At 41.9% G+C, this 18,608-nt stretch overlaps 1 protein-coding gene across 1 annotated transcript in view; it reads right to left on the bottom strand.

Moving 5' to 3' along the window:
• LOC147015054 (uncharacterized) overlaps positions 1 to 17,085 on the bottom strand; it is a 122,689-nt gene extending 105,604 nt beyond the window's left edge. The window contains exons 1-2 of the mRNA XM_085849413.1: positions 17,040 to 17,085; positions 932 to 1,049 (exon numbers count right to left, since the gene is read on the bottom strand). The gene's annotated coding sequence lies outside the window, so the exon portion shown is untranslated. The remainder of the gene's footprint in view (positions 1 to 931; positions 1,050 to 17,039) is intronic.
• Between the last annotated feature and the right edge of the window lie 1,523 nt (positions 17,086 to 18,608).

Raw genomic sequence — 18,608 nt, 5'->3', positions numbered from 1 at the left:
TTACCCTCCACCCTTTCCCCCTTAACTCCACACCATAAAATACCTTGTCGAGCAAATTACCACAATTTAAAGCTTGTATTAAACAATCAAGCAATAAAATGCACAGCAGTACTGTAAATGCTTGAAATCAAAGCACAGTACATGTGACAATGCACTGTGCTTTGATTTCACCCAACCCACATTTGGTGGCATTGTGATTGGTGGATCAGGAGAAGAAGATTTTGGAAGGAATTTGCGGGACCGCCATTTTGACACACTTCCGGTCACGTGATCAATGTGGCCTCCGCAATTTAACATCAGGACCATGTCCGAATGTTGTAACCCAAATTTGGTAGCATTCTGACTGGTGGGTATGGAGAAGATTTTGGAAGGAATTTGCGGGACCGCCATTTTGACACACTTCCGGTCACGTGATCAATGTGGCCTCCGCAATTTAACATCAGGACCATGTCCGAATGTTGTAACCCAAATTTGGTAGCATTCTGACTGGTGGGTATGGAGAAGATTTTGGAAGGAATTTGCGGGACCGCCATTTTGACACACTTCCGGTCACGTGATCAATGTGACCTCCGCAATTCAACATCAGGACCATGTCCTAATATTGTAACCCAAATTTGGTAGCGTTCTGACTGGTTGGTCTGGAGAAGAAGATTTTTGAAGGAATTTACGCAATTTTCCCAAACATTGACTGTCGGCCATTTTGACCTCCTTAAAGTCATGTAACCGGAACGAGCTTCGCAATTCCTGTTAACAATCAGGAGAGGAACGTTGCTGCAAAATTTAAGCCGGATCGGCCCAGTCGTTTGGCCGGAGAAGTCGAAAAAAAACGAGACGGACGGACGGTGTACGTCTTTTCAAAGTCAGCATTAGGATAGAATGTAAATTGTTAGCCTTTTCCCTGAGATCCCGTTGTGTTGTTGCAGTTGCATACCGGTGATCTCGTGGGTCTCGTCAAAGCAAACCCTCGTTCTCTCAGTGGGATCTTCCAGAAGGCGTAAGGGCTTTGCCAATTGATTCTTCCTACACCACCGGACACCCCGATCAGTTCCCTGAGGATGCAATGTCAACGACCGGAGGCTTTTCAGTAAGAAAAAATAACTTTTCAATTCGAACAATGTGTATTATTGTTTCCTAACTCATGGTTAGCATACAAGCAGTGTTTATTGACTTTCATACACATGACATTCCTGAGAAGCTTGAAAGGCTAACTTATTCCCCATCGTCCATGTCTTCATGAATTACAATATTTGGCAAATAAGTTAACAGCACTTACTGATTGCTTTAACCATTCAATGATTTCGCATCACGTCGTTTCTTTCCAATTAGGTAGAGAAAGTCAAAGATGTACAAACTCTTCCATCACAACCTCCCCTCGAACATACATTTTGTAGGTAATTACATTCTGCCGATATGTACTTAAAATCCGATGGATGACACGAGTCCTTTGAAATACTGTACACGCAACAATTATATTTATCTTATCAAAGGAGTCAGCTAAAAATTAGAGCTGTATATTTGAGTTCACTAACGGGAAACTTGAAAAATTCCTCTAGCTTTCAGAAGAGACCGTCTCATGGAGAGACGGGTGACTATAGACTTCTGGAGAGCAAATCATTCCAAACCAGGGGCCATTTTGAGTTGGCAACGATGTGGACATGTGGTTTTGCATGGCATTAAATTCACATAAAAGATGAAGTTCAGTCCAAGCAGACATTTTAAAGCATTTTGATGAACCGATGACCTGTAATAAGGGTGATTGATGCTTGTTTGTAGCGACATGTTATTTCCTCTGTTTGTGGCTTTTTGAACCATTGCTTGTAAGGCTTGGTGGACACTGCGAGATGTCCACGAGTGTTCGTAGTATATACAGCACAACGTGATAGTGACAATGCAGTGTTGCTGCAAGTTGAAGAACTGATTATAATCACACACAACACAAACAGCCAAGATAAACATGTGAGAACAAAATCCTCAATACAGGAAAGTTTAGATGTATTTACAGAATAAAGAACTAATCTTGCTGATGAAGGCTAATCTTGATGCAGCATTGGTGGACGAGGAGAACAATGGATGGATGGAATCAAAAGGACGATGCCCACCATCGTGGGGAGAAAGGAGAAGCTAATGTTTCCGGCATTAACCCTTCGTCTGCACAAAAGATTAACCCTTTGTCTCCTCCAAGAGAAGGGATAGGAGTGAGGGGTGATATAGGGTTGGCATTCGTCTGAAAGTGGTGAGAAAGACTGATTTTGACAGGGAGGGTCAGATCTCATTGATTCCATGGGGAGTCAACATGCCCATCCTGTAGGTAAAGCTTTGCTCGATGCGTTTTCGACTGTCAGTGGTTCAGAAATGGAGAAAGATAGCGGAGACTGCCAATTGTGATAGAACGAATGTCTGGAAAGATTGAAGTGTAGAGCAACCGGCTTAGAGAGGTCTGCGACGTTGGTTCGTACATTCAGCAAGTGTTCATGGAAGTGATCACCCAGTCTTCACCGATACAGATCTTCTTGCAGAGAGTGTCCGTGATTCCATAGATCACATTTGCGCAGGTGCAGTCAAAGTGTTCCATGATTTTAATGGTTTTGAGGTCCTGAAAATGGAATGGTTGTCTTGATGAAAAACTCTGTGAACAGTTCAATGTTCCTGGTGGGAGGTCAAAGGGTAATGGTCCTTTTATTCAGGGCATTTCTAAAAATTCTGTCCCTTTTGAAAGAGATGAGGCGTTTTCAGGATCATTCTGGAAAAGCTTAAAGTTCCTCTGGATAACAATCTTGAACTGAAGGTTGATGGGATGGAGGGATGGGGTGGGTGGAGGGCACTGGGTGCATGGGGGAAAGTGCTTCACACCTATCGACGAATAGGATTCAACCATTTTTTGAAATGTCCTTGGATAAGTCAATGGCAAATGTAAGATTAATTACCTGATGAACTAGGACATTTCAGAAAACGTGTAGTCACCCACAAATATAAAAAAGACGAGGTTTGATTTTGCAACACATTAGCGAGAGAATGTGTAAAGAGCAAAGAATGTAATATCATTACGATATCTGCAAGTGAAGCCAGAATGACATGGAGTGATGTTGTTTGGCAGCACGTCTGCTAGAACCAAAATGCTGCTCCTAACTCTGGCAGTGGAACATAGTGATGTCACAATTCCAATTTTCCTGGACTCCTCAATGCAACAATAAGCATTCAGCGAGCAGCCGGAAAGAGACCTGAGACAGCAGGGCGATGAAAAAGACCCGAATTCAGCCCAAGTGCATCGCCACCACTGCTGTTGGGAGATCCACCAACAATCTAGTAACCCGAAAAAAAATAACCCACATCACGAAAGCATTCGGATTCATCACGACTGCAGAAAGAGCTGCATTGAGAGGTCACGTCCTTCCTGTCAACCAACGGTGGCCAATTCAGATGTGGCTGCATGGTGGAATGTTTTTCAATTTCCGCACGTGCTCAAAACGAATTCAAACCATTATTGTACAAGTGAAAACAGTATAATAATGGTGACATCAACTTATCAGTAGGTTCCCATCACTTTATAGGTTTGAAAAGAAATCGATTGTTAATGGGGTGTCCTGGTGCATCCTGGAGGAGTGAAAAGATGGTGAATTTCATTTTGACCTAAAGGATTGGTTCTTAAGGCATTTGGAGGGAATCTAGAGTGATATTTAGAGATAGATACGTGGTTGTGTTGGGGTTTTTCACTGAGGACTTTGGGTGCACACCCAGGAGGAGAATTAAAGTCGAGGAGTCAAGGAGTGTAAGCGGCAGAGGGCGCTGGGTTCACACCTATCGAGCTATTTGTATCGATCAAGTAGTTCACAACTAATTTCGGAACAGCGTTCACTAACGCAGCTTGTATTTCCAATCAAAGACTGCTCACTGGCTTCTGATAATGAAAAATCACGTTTCATACAAGTTCGCTTTACTAAACAGAAAGCCAGGTTTTACTTCTCAATGTATAAGTACTGCATGTGAGATCTGCCGTTGAAACAACTAACAATCCTGATTACTGATGTTTTCATTGGATAGTCGACTAGTCGGACATCTTCGGTCCTAAAGGTATGCACACTCCCACGTGAGCTGTCTTACCTAGGTTATAATCCTGACCCAGCTATAAACTGTCATCCTGGTGTTTCACAGGCAGGTAAATGTTTGCATCAATGTATGTGGGTGGACATGACCCTAGCGCCCCGTTTGCCGGCATTAGTTGGTGGACGTTAAAAATCCCACGGTGTCCTTCGTGAAGAGTCGGCGAGCTATCAGACGTCCAGTCAAATAACCGAACAACCCAGTATAACCTTAACCAAGAGATCTTTTCGGTGTTGAACACAAAGTCGAGGCTCATTGAATAGCTAGAAAACAGAACAGAACAGCCACTGATATATGAACACAGTGGAAAGGGGGAGACAACAGCAACAGCAAGGCGGAGCGACACATGTGACCAGAGCATGACTGACGATCTGTCGCGACGCTTGATGATGATCAATTTCGTATTGGTAATTAAAACATCCTTTGGTGAGTAAAAAAAAATGACATTTGCATCAAGTTGTTTTGCCAAACCATGCGATTCTTGCTAAGTATGCAGACAAAGATAAGGGTACTCGTATCCTCGGTGTGCCATTAAAAAAAAGAAAGATTTGACATCACTTTCTCGGGCATCATAACAAGAAGATGAAGTGACTTTCCAGTTGAAGAAATCGGTGAGTTTTCATCGGGTAAGTTTCATCACCATAGTAGCGCCCTTCCAGTATGGTCACAGTGAAAGGTGTTGCTTACAAGCAATTGGTTACATCTCACGACTATATAGGTCAGAGGTCCACAGAGAAATTGTAATACAGTCGATCTGTGATGTGGAAATTTTTTTTTTTCAAAATGGCGGCGGCTTACTTATTTTCCTTTGGAAAGACACCACCAATGGCTCTTCTGCTTACGGTAGCGAGAGTCGGTGTAAACGGCGGTTGTGGTCGTGTTTTACAACGTTCTCTTTGACACCACAACAGTCAACCAGTCACTTATACCATCTGTACTACCTGAGGCCTTATTGTTTCATGTTCATCACCATTCGCTTCGCATTTCCGGCTGTACTCGAGCTGGCTCATGGAAAATGGTGATATTAACCTGAAATTAACATTGAATTGTGGAGGGGATACGCCGTTTAGACTTTAGAGCTTCCTCCGGCTGTCCATTCGAGTTTACATCATATGTGGATTTGTCTTGAAACGAGCCGGCTACCTTGCTCTGATCATGGGAGTGATCGCCATTTTCTGGAACAAATTGGTCCCGGAAGCAATCTCAAACTCGGCACCGAGTCAATGTGCCATTTTGTTACCTCTTCCTCTCCTGACTCATCTCTTCTCTTCTCTTCAACGACGTTTTCATGCTCAAGTTTTACCTCTTTATAATTCTGCTTTTGGATTTTCACATCACCGGTGGAAGGGTACAGGAAGCCTTATCAATGGTGTACTTGCCACCAACTGACCTCAGTATGTCCTTCTACTTGTCCATCTGTTTTATTCGCCAGACAAAAGCCTTGCTGATTGTCTGTGTGATACTTTGATAAGAAAGGTTGGTGGGAAGCTTTTAAAGAAATCCTTACCCTTTGCACAGTCGTCACCTTGCTCATGGTTTCCGCTCGTACAGACGCTTCAAGGGAAACCATACAGACATGCAATCGAGAGCGAAAGAATGGGGGGAGCGAGCTGGAGGGTGCATCAGACGTCCAGTCCATTCAATGTAAGATACAAACGCTCAAATGTTGCGGCAATAAACAGATGTGGCTGGAGCTTGGACAAATGCCCGAGGTGGTTTGCCATTGCTTTCCTCAAGTCATTCTGAGCAATTTTGCCGGACATTGAGCTCCTCTTTTCCATGGGAATTTTAATGTCTAAGAAGTGAGTGATGCAGATTTACATCGACTAGCAGGTGTGCGATTTGTTCCTTTGCATTTCCTTGTTGGAGGGTACATTATTCCCCATATCCTTTGTTGTTAACAACATTACTAAAGAGGTCCAAGGCAGTATGGGATAGAGATGACCACGTATTTTCTGACCAGAGATTTGAATAGCTCCTTCCGAATTATTTAGTACCACCAAAGTCGTGTTTCTTACCTTCATTGTGTTATTCGAGACATTTGTGTTTGAGTATACTTTATATAACTCCATCCGGTGTATGATCCACAAATGTGGGATGCCACTGAATGCATCGCTGTAGTCAATCCACTCTGTTGACAGTTTGATGCCTCATTTTCATATTCTCTTTTATAGTTTTCTGGGATGGCTTCCTTCAACAAGAGGTGATCTACAGTTCCATATTTGTTTCTTCTGCATTCTTTATGTTCCGCTTCCAGATCATCTTTTTAATTAAATGGATGTTCATCTCTTCTGTGATATATATACTATATACTATATACCATATATGGTCCAGGCTCATGGAAGAGCAAGGACACAGAACAAACTTGAAGGACACTTGGTAGAGCTCATACCTCCGCTACATCATGCCTGAACCACGAGAACATATCGGGCCCCATACATTTTTGAAATATCATGGTTTTTGGCATCGTTTTTGGCCCTATCACTCAATCGTTTTGTTTTCGGCATCGTTTTTGGCCCTATCACTCAATAGTAAAGAATCAATTTTTTTTAATTCAATAATTTTCGTATCCAGATCCGGATTCAGATCTTCACCAAAATCGAAGCAATTCGTCCTTGTCACACTCCCAACCTGTCCACCAAGTTTCATCTGAATCCGTCCACAACTTTTTGAGATATCGTGCTATATATTGGTTTAGCCCCATCTCTCAACGGTGAAGAACCACTGAAAAAAATTATCTGATCCGGATCCAGATCTTCACCAAAAATTGAATCAATTATTCCTCGTCACACACCCAACGTGTCCACCAAGTTTCGTTCGAATCCGTCCACAACTTTTGATATCCTGTACACAAACAAACAAACAGAAAGGGTGAAAAAATAACCTCCTTCACCTTCGGTGGCGGAGGTAATTAAAACACAACACAACAAGGGGAACAGCAGGAGAAAGGAGAAATGCCAACAGCAGGGTGGAGGGAGAAAGTACACAGAGACGGACAAACGACGGACGCAGGTAACATTGAGGAGGAGGGAAAATGCAAAGGGTGGACAAGATGGATAAATAAGCACAATTTTGGGAGGGTGGTGGGCAGTTTAAATGGTGTAGAAAAGATCTTGGTTTTGGATGGGGGATGACTTGAGATGGTGGTGAACAGCTATCTTGAAGACCTGGAGGGTAGAATGAGATTGAAGAGTGTGGAGGTGAGTCCACAGGCAGGAAAAAGGAATAAATGAGTGTAGGTGAGCAGTGGTTCTTGATTTAGGCAGTTTCATTAGGAGGGGGCTGATGGTGGACCACGTGCATCCTGCAGATAACTGGAGGGGGGGGGGCAAAGCTGAGCAAGATGTGAGGCAGGGGAGCAGCCCAGATGGGAGAGCATTACTGCATCAAGCTGAGGATAAAAGCCTCATCACTGGAAAGGAGCTCAGATATGCCAAGGACTTTGCATGATGGAGGATGCCCAGTTGCCATCTGGCTTGGGAGGCCAACTTTGAAATGTAGCTTGCCCAAGAGAGATCATGGCTGAAAGTGAGACCAAATAGTTTGAGTGACTGAACTTCTTCGAGAAGGTTGTTGAGAAAGTCGATGGGGAGGTTTGCGGTACGAGCCTTTTAGAGAGAGGGTGAGAGTGTGCGTGTGCGTGCGCGTGTGCGTGATTCTCAGGATTGAAAGACATTTTCTAAGTGTTTGACTAGTCCAGTTTCAAGTTTTGAAATTTCAGCAATGAAACCCTTTCAGAGTTCATATATTGTTGGATGTCACTGAAGTCTGGATTTGTGAGGTGGTCTTTGTGTTGCAGTCTTTGAGACAAAGAAAGTGTTGCCATGTCATGTTGGCAAACCTCATTGTCCTCAGAGGCACTCGTTGGAAGGTCAAGCACGTAGTTTATGAGAGGCAATCAAATTCCTTTAACTATTCTCCATTCAGACGAGACGGACGTCAGGTATTTCATTCAGACATGAGGTTTTGAAATCCAGCATTTTTTTGTCCATTGTCTTGTGTGACAATATATTTTCATCTTAGGCAAAAGTGTTATTTTTTCAACATTTAGTGCAAAGAAAGCTGTCCCTCTCTGCTCCCTCTCACCTGAGTAAATCTACCCCCCCTCCCTGAGCCACTTTTACCAGCTAAGCTGCTCCATACGCACTCTACCACCCTGAGCCACTCTATATCCCCCTGAACCACTATATGACCCACTGAGCTACTCTATACCTCCCTGAGCCACTCCATATATCCTCTGAGCTGCTCTTTATCCCACCAAGCCACTCCGTATCCACTGAGCCCCTCTATATCCACTGAGCTGCTCTACACCCCCGAGTTGCTCTTTATCCCCTGAGCCGCTCTATACCAACTGAGCCGCTCTTTATCTACTGAGCCACTCTATACCAACTGAGCCGCTCTTTATCCCCTGAGCCGCTCTATACCAACTGAGCCGCTCTTTATCTACTGAGCCACTCTATACCAACTGAGCCGCTCTTTATCTACTGAGCCACTCTATACTAACTGAGCCGCTCTTTATCTACTGAGCCACTCTATACCAACTGAGCTGCTCTTTATGTACTGAGGTGCTCTATACCAACTGAGCCAACTCTATACACCCCACCCCCACCCCCTCCGATTCACTCGATACCCCTGAGCCACTCTTTATCCTGCCAAGCCACTTTATATCCACCGATCCGGTCTTTATCCCCCGAGCTGTGCCTTACCCACGCAGCATATACCGCAATTAAATGAGGAATATTGCATCTTTTCACATTGTAATTGAGGCTTATTTACCACCAACTCAAAATCGCTTTTCATAGTTTCAAAAGGATCTAATGAGCTGAACAACAGTAAGTTGGTAATAATATTGCAGGCTTCAATGAGCCTAATGCCCTCCTCCTGCATTGAAATTCCCTTTAAGGGAACTCGTATTATTATTATTTTTGTTAAAATTTGCCAAAACACCAATCTAAACGACTGTAATAATATGATAGAAATATAAACATTTTGGCTCAGTTTGTAAGGAATTCTATTGTAACACTGAATTAATTCCTTGCAATATATTACCATGTATAAACCTCTTCAAATAATTCATTGTTACAATTCGTTATTCAATGTCGTAATCATGACAAAACCATCGAGCGAAGTCGATGGCTCACCAACGCAAATCCCCACACTTCCCAACTAAAGGGAAGTTAAAAGATGGCAAAAAGTTCAACCAGTAATGGCCCAGTATCTAATTTTTAGTTTAAAAAAAAAATCTTGTTTTACCCTCCGTGACCCGAAGTTCCCACCCCTTGTGGCATGAACCCGGAGTCAAATCAAAAAGATTGTTACATATTTCATGTGTCCCCCCATGTTGATGGCATATACAGAGTTTCATTTTCTGGTAATTTGACCTCTTGGTGCCGCCCCTGGGGCGCTGCCAAAAGTGAGAGTGCTCTTGCACCTTCTTGCCTTGCAGTGATCATCACTTCCAAGTTTTGTGAATTTCTGCCCAACCGTTTCGGAGGATATAGCGCGACAGACGGAGCCAATTATAATACCTCCCTCCCCCGTATTTTTTTTTCAAAAAATTGTGGGGATAATAAGCAATGCCCCCACCTGAGCTGCACAGAGGCCTTCTTATGGTCACAATGGAGTCTTGGTATAAAGCAGAGTGTGAACGAATATTGAAACAGCAAGGGTTCCAGTGAAGGTGAGGAGGAGGGTTGACAATGGGGTTGATATTTGGGGTTATGTCGTGTTAGCATTAACTTATTGTGACGTAATAGACGAATCATTCATTTTCTCCACAAGTGTTTGGTTCTAATGAAAGTTACACTTTTACACACTTTACCCAAAGGCCGTTGGAAAAATATTTATATAATACCAATGCGAATGGACTGGTCTCACGGTCCGTGAGATGGTTCTTTGTGACCCCTGCATGTGTGGAGTTGGTTTTTTTTTAATTTATCCATTAATTATTATTTATCACTTGGAATCACACCATCGTTTGGGGTATTGGCCCGTAATTACATTTCTCCCTCTGCTCTCAGTCTGTGGGGGGTGAGGGTGAAAGTGGGTATAATATCATATACACTCACATGTACACCTAAAAGATCTCTCTTCACGTCTATTGAAGAATAGACAATATGGTATTATGATAAGACACAAACTTCCTGGATAAGGTAGGGGGTTCCCTGTGACATCATTGCAACAGCTTCTAGTATTTAACTGTTGCAACTGACCGATGACCTGAATGACGAGCCTTCTGTGAACGATCACGTGATCCTTCGATCTGCGGTCCACCTGCCTCGTGTGTCCAATATTTCCAAAATATTTCCTTAGTCATCCACTGGTGGAGGTTCAATCTCTTGAACTTATAGGCCTCATCATCATCCATGACTGATCCTGAGCCTACCACATCGGAAAGCTGGTCTCCAAATCCAACTGCGGACTGGGCATCCTCCATCGATCCAAGTCTTTCTTCTGGAAATCAGAACCACTCACAGTCAACAAGGCCTTTGTTTATAGTTCAATGGAGTATTGCTCTCCTCATTGGCTAGTGCCACAGCAGCACATCTATCTCTCATGGATTGTGTTTTGGCCTCACACGGGAGAATCCTATAATTTTGAGTGATTTAGATTCCACAAAGTCTGTTGATTTGACATCACAGGCAGGTCTGTGGTCTCTCGTTTTCTACCGGATATTCTCCAACATTTCTCCCTCTGCTCTCAGTCCTCTGACTGTATCTACATACTCCAGGCTGACTACACACCCCAACTCTTCACTTCAAGCAAAATCCAGGACTTCAAGCAAGCATCTCTCATCTTCCCCAATTTGGACCCACGATCATTATTAACCTCATTAACCTTTCCTAACAGCCTAGTGTTGGCTTAACGGTTAAGATGGCTGGTTTAACATCTGAGCGTATTGAGTTCAATCCCCTGCCATGCATTGAATTCATGTCAGGTGAGTTGACTCAGCCCATCATCTGTGTGAAGTCAGCAAAATGAGTTCCAGCTTCCTGGTAATGGGGGCACTGCATCAGCGGCACAGCACCCCCAGAAAATGATGCAGCCAAGCAACCACCAGCTGCATAAGAAAAAAATAACCTTTCCCAGTGGAACCATCTGACTTGCTAGTTTTCAGTGTTTCCTCCCCTCCTATTTCCATGTTCGTTCATCCCCTTGATGGTTGTCCAAATGTCCAGCTCTTCCTTGCTCTACCATAAGCTTTGCTCCTGTAAAAAACAATAAACATTTTCCCCCCAAAAATTACCTTGGTGCGTGAGAAACAATAGGAAACTAAACAATTTAGTGCCTCCGAAGCATTATTAAATGCCTCTGGTCCATCAGTAAATGTCTACGATCGATTCGTAAATGCATAGTCAATTAGTCAACGGACATCAGAAAAAGGATTTAGGTCGACATACATTTTTGGGGGCATGAGTTTGGGTTAGGTAAATCCTGGTGTTGGTGCAGTGGTTAGGGCAGCGGCTTGGGATCCAAAAGGTCCTGAGTTCAAGCCCCGTTGGGCCACTGAATTAATACACCAGGGGGTTGACTCAGCCTGTCATCCTTCCGAGGTCGGTGAAATGAGTACCAGTGTACTGGGCCGGTGTATACCCCGGTTAAAATAGGTGTACCATATCCCTGTGTTGTAAGAGGCGACCAGGGTTGCATCAGGAAGGGCATCCGGCGTAAAACATGTGCCAAATCACTATGCGAATCATACGGATGATCCGCTGTGGCGACCCCTAACGGGAGCAAGAAGAAGAAGAAGAAGAAGAAGAAGAAGAAGAAGAAGAAGAAGAAGAATTTGGGTTAGGTAATAGCCACAGGCCATTAGTAAATGTCCACACTCCATAAGTAAATGCTTAGTCCATAAGTAAATGGATATTACAAAATAGCTAGAGGCCAAAAGCAACTGCCTGCAGGGGATTTGAAAATGCATATAGGGCATTAGTTAATGGTTACAGGCCATTGTGGACATCTCCACACGATGTCACCTCATCTGCCAACGCACCAGATGGTCAACTAACCCCTCCTAAGCCAGACGACGTCGACCAAGGGGCGAACCAAAACAAGGCACTGTCTCGGCTCGATGAAATGTGATTTGCAGATAGTGAACACCAAGCGTATCGTGGATGACCCCTTCACCTCATTAGACGGAGGACAGGATGGAGTTCGATCATCCATGGAATGCCAGCGCTGGATTCCCAGGAAGGCCCCTAAGTCAGCAAGTCAAGTCACAGGTCATTCGTAAATGCCTACAACCATTAGCCAATGTCTACAAGGCATTAATGAAAGTCTAGTTTCATTGTAAGTGTATGGAGCACATTAGAAAATGGCTAAAGGCTGAAAGTAAATGCCTATTTGACTTTACTAGTGCGCACGGACAATGATGAAATGATTACAAGACATTCGTTAATTGTTACCAGACATTTCCTGTAGCCTTTAGTGAATTAGTGAACTCGTTAGTGAATGGCTATAAACTGTTATTAAACACCACCAGAATGTTGAAAGTAAATGGCCGCAGGTTTCGCAAATGGTACACAGGTAGTTGGTAAATGGATTAAGACTGCTTAATGTAAATGGCTGCAGGTTATTATCAAATGGTTAAATAGGTTATTACTGACTGGCCAATTAACATTCAGAGTAAATGGCCACGTGTCATTTGGAAGCAACCAATGACTCATTAAAGTAAATGGTTATTGGCCAGTTTGTAAATGGCTATTTAAGGTTAAAGTAAATGGTTACTAGCTTGTTACAGTATATGGCTGTTGGCAGTTTAAAATTGTGACTTAACTGTTAAAGTAAATGGCTGCATGGTGTTTGGAAATAGTTACTGATGGTTAAAGTAAATGGTTGAATGGTGTTTGTAAATAGTTACTGATGTTTGAAGTAAATGGTTGCATGGTGTTTGTAAATAGTTACTGACTGGTTAAGTAAATGGTTGCATGGTGTTTGTGAACAGTTACTGATGGATAAGTAAATGGTTGCATAGTGTTTGTGAATAGTTACTGACTGGTTAAGTAAATGGTTGCATGGTGTTTGTAAATGGTTACTGACTGGTTAAGTAAATGGTTACTGACTGGATAAGTAAATGGTTGCATGGTATTTGCGAATAGTTACTGACTGGTTAAGTAAATGGTTGCATGGTGTTTGTAAATAGTTACTGACTGGTTAAGTAAATGGTTGCATGGTGTTTGTAAATGGTTACTTGCTGGTTAAATAAATGGTTGCATGGTGTTTGTAAATAGTTCCTGACTGGTTCAGTAAATGGTTGCATGGTGTTTGTAAATAGTTAGTGACTGGTTAAGAATATGGTTGCACGGTGTTTGTAAATGGTTACTGACTGGTTAAGTAAATGGTTGCATGGTGTTTGTAAATGGTTACCGACTGGTTAAATAAATGGTTGCATGGTATTTGCGAATAGTTACTGACTGGTTAAGTAAATGGTTGCATGGTGTTTGTAAATGGTTACTGACTGGTTAAGTAAATGGTTACTGACTGGATAAGTAAATGGTTGCATGGTATTTGCGAATAGTTACTGACTGGTTAAGTAAATGGTTGCATGGTGTTTGTAAATAGTTACTGACTGGTTAAGTAAATGGTTGCATGGTGTTTGTAAATGGTTACTTGCTGGTTAAATAAATGGTTGCATGGTGTTTGTAAATAGTTCCTGACTGGTTCAGTAAATGGTTGCATGGTGTTTGTAAATAGTTAGTGACTGGTTAAGAATATGGTTGCACGGTGTTTGTAAATGGTTACTGACTGGTTAAGTAAATGGTTGCATGGTGTTTGTAAATGGTTACCGACTGGTTAAATAAATGGTTGCATGGTGTTTGTAAATAGTTACTGACTGGTTAAGTAAATGGTTGCATGGTGTTTGTAAATGGTTACTGACTGGTTAAGTAAATGGTTGCATGGTGTTTGTAAATGGTTACTTGCTGGTTAAATAAATGGTTGCATGGTGTATATAAATGGTTACTGAGCGATTAAGGTAAATGGTTGCATATTGTTTGTAAATAGAGACTGGCTGGTTAAGTACGTATATGGTTGCATAGTAAATAGTTACTGAGCGGTATTTATGAGGATGTCCATTTGTTTGTTACCCTCGCCGAATGAGAGGGTGTTGCATTTGGGTCCGTTTGTTTGTTTGTCTCTTCAGAACTTTCATGTTTTTCCCTGCAACCCTTGTCAGATTGAGATGAAATTTTCACCATTGGTGCGACTACTCATGTTGAATGTTTTCGTGATAATTATGACCTCATAGGTCACGTGCTGTGGCAGCCATGTTGGAAAAATGGAAAAATGAAAAGAAATGGAAAGAACTTTTTCTCTGCAACTGTTTGTCAGATTGACATGAAATTTTCACCATCGGCACGGCGACTGACTGGAGAATGTTTTAATGAGAATTATAATGTCATAGGCCATGTGGTATGGCAGCCATATTGGAAAAAAAAGAAATTGGACCTCTCTATCTCTGAAACCGTATCAAGGAAAAATTGAAACTTGCCACATAGCAAATTATCCTCAAGGGTTATGACATCATCGGTGCCTTCATTATGACGTTGTAATTCCATATGTAGAAGGCTACATACAATCACTATGAAAATATTTGAGAGTCATCTCGGGATAAAATGGTCCACAATTTTTTTTTTGATGGTGCCATCGGTTACGTGATTCGGCTGCAGTTTAAAAAATTCTTTAAACCTTCAAAAATATTCTTCTCTGAAATGGCTCAACAGATAGAGGCGAAACTTAACACATATGACCACCTATCCATGAGGAACAAAAGGGTCACACATATGACATCATAGGTCACATGGTTTGGCTGCAAAAACCTATAAAATAAAAAAACCCTTACCCTAAAACCTATAAAAATACACCACTCAAAAGAAGTCCTGGCGAGGGTCTGCAATTTCTGATTGCTCTTTTTATTGTTATGATTTGCAAGCATTTCCGAAGCGAGAGTGAGAGAATAAACAGATGATGTTCGAAAATCCTTCACAATCATTTCCTGTCTTTAAAATCTTGGTTAAGTTTCGGGTTTAAATCCCCGTTTAATAAAATAACACTCATTATGGTTAGGTTAGGCCTCACTCCATATAAAAGGAAAACAGGAAGAAGTCGAAGAAGAATTATGGTTCTCAAAACAAAGGAAAATTTATACATACAGGTTTACAGCTCTGGTTCAAATCTTCATCAGAATTTACACATCTTCAGCACAAAGTGGCATTTTTACATCGTCACGGACATTTTGAGGTCATAAATACCAGAGAGACCCTTAAAGTGTTTATACCATATAAATACCAGAGACCCTTAAAGTGTTTATACTGTATAAATACCATCGAGACCCTTACAGTGTTTATACTGTATAAATACCATCAAGACCCTTAAAGTGTTTATACCGTATAAATACCATCGAGACCCTTAAAGTGTTTATACCATATAAATACCATCGAGACCCTTAAAGTGTTTATACCGTATAAATACCATCGAGACCTTTAAAGTGTTTATACCATACAAGTACCATCGAGACTCTTAAAGTGTTTATACCATAGAGACCATTAAAGTGTTTATTCCGTATAAATACCATCGAGACCCTTAAAGTGTTTATACTGTATAAATACCATCGAGACCCTTAAAGTGTTTATACCGTATAAATACCATCGAGACCCTTAAAGTGTTTATACCATATAAATACCATCGAGACTCTTAAAGTGTTTATACCATAGAGACCATTAAAGTGTTTATTCCGTATAAATACCATCGAGACCCTTAAAGTGTTTATACCATATAAATACCATCGAGACTCTTAAAGTGTTTATACCATAGAGACCATTAAAGTGTTTATACCAAATAAATACCATTGAGACTCTTAAAGTGTTTATACCATAGAGACCATTAAAGTGTTTATTCCGTATAAATACCATCGAGACCCTTAAAGTGTTTATACTGTATAAATACCATCGAGACCCTTAAAGTGTTTATACCGTATAAATACCATCGAGACCCTTAAAGTGTTTATACCATATAAATACCATCGAGACTCTTAAAGTGTTTATACCATAGAGACCATTAAAGTGTTTATTCCGTATAAATACCATCGAGACCCTTAAAGTGTTTATACCATATAAATACCATCGAGACTCTTAAAGTGTTTATACCATAGAGACCATTAAAGTGTTTATACCATATAAATACCATTGAGACTCTTAAAGTGTTTATACCATAGAGACCCTTAAAGTGTTTATACCATAGAGACCCTTAAAGTGTTTATACCATAGAGACCATTAAAGTGTTTATTCCGTATAAATACCATCGAGACCCTTAAAGTGTTTACACCACATAAATATCCTGGAGACCCTCAAAGTGTTTATACCTTTAAGTTAACATGTCGCCAAATCGACTGACCAATCAGAAAGGACCAAAGTTGGTCCAAATCTCATTCATTCGGCTCTTGTCGATATTTAACTAAGAAAAGGACACTCAATGAGCTTTATCTGTAAACTCATTAAAATGACGAAGATAAACATTTGTTTTGGACTGACAACATATTGAAGGTCATTAATAACCAGATTATCCACTAAATCCGGATTTTATCAAACTAGACATTTATTGCGTCATTTCGCCGTTTCACGCAACACCCTGAACACCGGACTCTGCCAAGAATCCTTGGATATGCTTTTGTTTTTACCAAATTTATGGAAAATTGCTGAGTAGACCGGATTCCAATGATGATGAACCATATAAAACACCATTTATACGTCATTATAAAACCATTTGCTGTTGTCTTTGTACTCTACATCTGCCTGTCTTTAAATCCTTTATAAAAACAACCTCTCACCTGTGTCCCTGCTAAAACAACCTCACTCACCTGTATCCCTTATAAAACAACCTCACACCTGTATCCCTTATAAAACAACCTCACTCACCTGTATCCCTAATAAAACAACCTCACTCACCTGTATCCCTTTGCTTGTGCCAGTTGTGCGCCTCTGTGGCTCCGTCTCACCCTCTTCCACCCAACATCCCCCTCCCACGTTAACTTCTATACCCCCCACCCCTCCATCCTTCCCAAAGCACCTCCCCCTCCCTCACCAGCTCATCTCATCTCCGCCTCTTCAATCATCCCACTTCATTCCCTCCTCCCTTCCACCTTGACAGAGTCCCTTTGAAGTCCTCCCTACCTCTTTCATGAATTATCAGCGAAGTGACGTCCAAATATCACCCTCAAAGTGAATGAAGCACATCCGAGTGGAATAGACCTCAATGTGTTCAAATCTGGTGAGACACACACACACACACACACACACACACACACACACACACACACACACACACACACACACACACACACACACACACACACACACCCGAGCGCTTACTTTTCCTGGAAAAAAATCAACGATGTATGTATGTATGTACATACAGTAAATAAGATACATATTTAAACAGCTCCATGGTCTTCGTCAGGTCGCCGTACAAACAATTCCACCTGGTGATTGGTTCATGGTCGGGTCAGTGGTGGACGTTGAACATTTCGCAATGGATGCGCGACCTCGAGCTACAAGACCGTTTGTCACAATCTCTGCTCCATCAATGAACCGATAAACTGTAAAGGGTCACAAGGACACAAGGTGTCCACATTTCGGCATTTTACCCTTCGTCGGAGCAAAATAGAGAACCCGCTTGCTGTTTCTCTCTGTCTCTCTGTGTGTCTCTGTCTCTCGCTCCAATGAAGGGTAAAATGCCAAAACGTGAGCACCTTGTAACCCTCAAACCATGTTATTCTCATGTTTGTATTGTCTTGTACCGCCAAGGCAGATCGCTGGTTATATGTTGGAATTAATAACTAGGTTGTTGAACTAATCGACTGTCCGTGCATGGTTCGATTTGCAAGTACCGATACGTACTGGGGGACCTCCATTGGGAGGACCGAGCCGGGTGTTGGCTTAACGGTTAACGTGGCTAGATTGAGATCTTAGGATGAGTTTGAGTCCCTTTTGAGCCGTTAAATAACACCAGGTGGGTTGACTCAGCCTGTCATCCCTCTGAGGTCGGCAAAATGAGTACCAGCTAAATGGTAACAGGGGCACTGCATCAGCGGTAAAGCTGTGCTTCCAAAAATGATGCAACAAGCAACCACAGGCTGTAATAATAATAATAATAATAATAATAATAATAATAATAATAATAATAATAATAATTGGGAGGACTTAGTCAACCATCCATTAGTCGGACATCCTTCAACAATCATCATGGACACGTGTTGTCCTGAATGTCGATGAAAATGGACTTTTAATGCTTTTTGAGGTGTAAAGATCCCTATTTCTCAGGTGGACCAGGGTCCAAAGGTGGGTGGTGAACAGGTCATATTGGAGGGGTGGGGGTATTATTGGGGTTAATGGGCAGAGGTGGGAAGACAGACCAGACTGACACACAGAGAGACATCGCATGTTGAGGGGTCCCTCCCGAAAGACCAGCTTGTTATGAAACAGGAAGAAGACCTCACTCTGTGAACAGGCCGGCCA

This window comes from Eptatretus burgeri, chromosome 12 (genome assembly GCF_056783735.1).
Source record: "Eptatretus burgeri isolate ZD-2024b chromosome 12, Ebu_testis_v1, whole genome shotgun sequence".
Lineage (NCBI taxonomy): Eukaryota > Metazoa > Chordata > Myxini > Myxiniformes > Myxinidae > Eptatretus > Eptatretus burgeri.
Note: the sequence above shows the minus strand (reverse complement) of the source record. Positions and strands in the feature narration are given on the sequence as shown.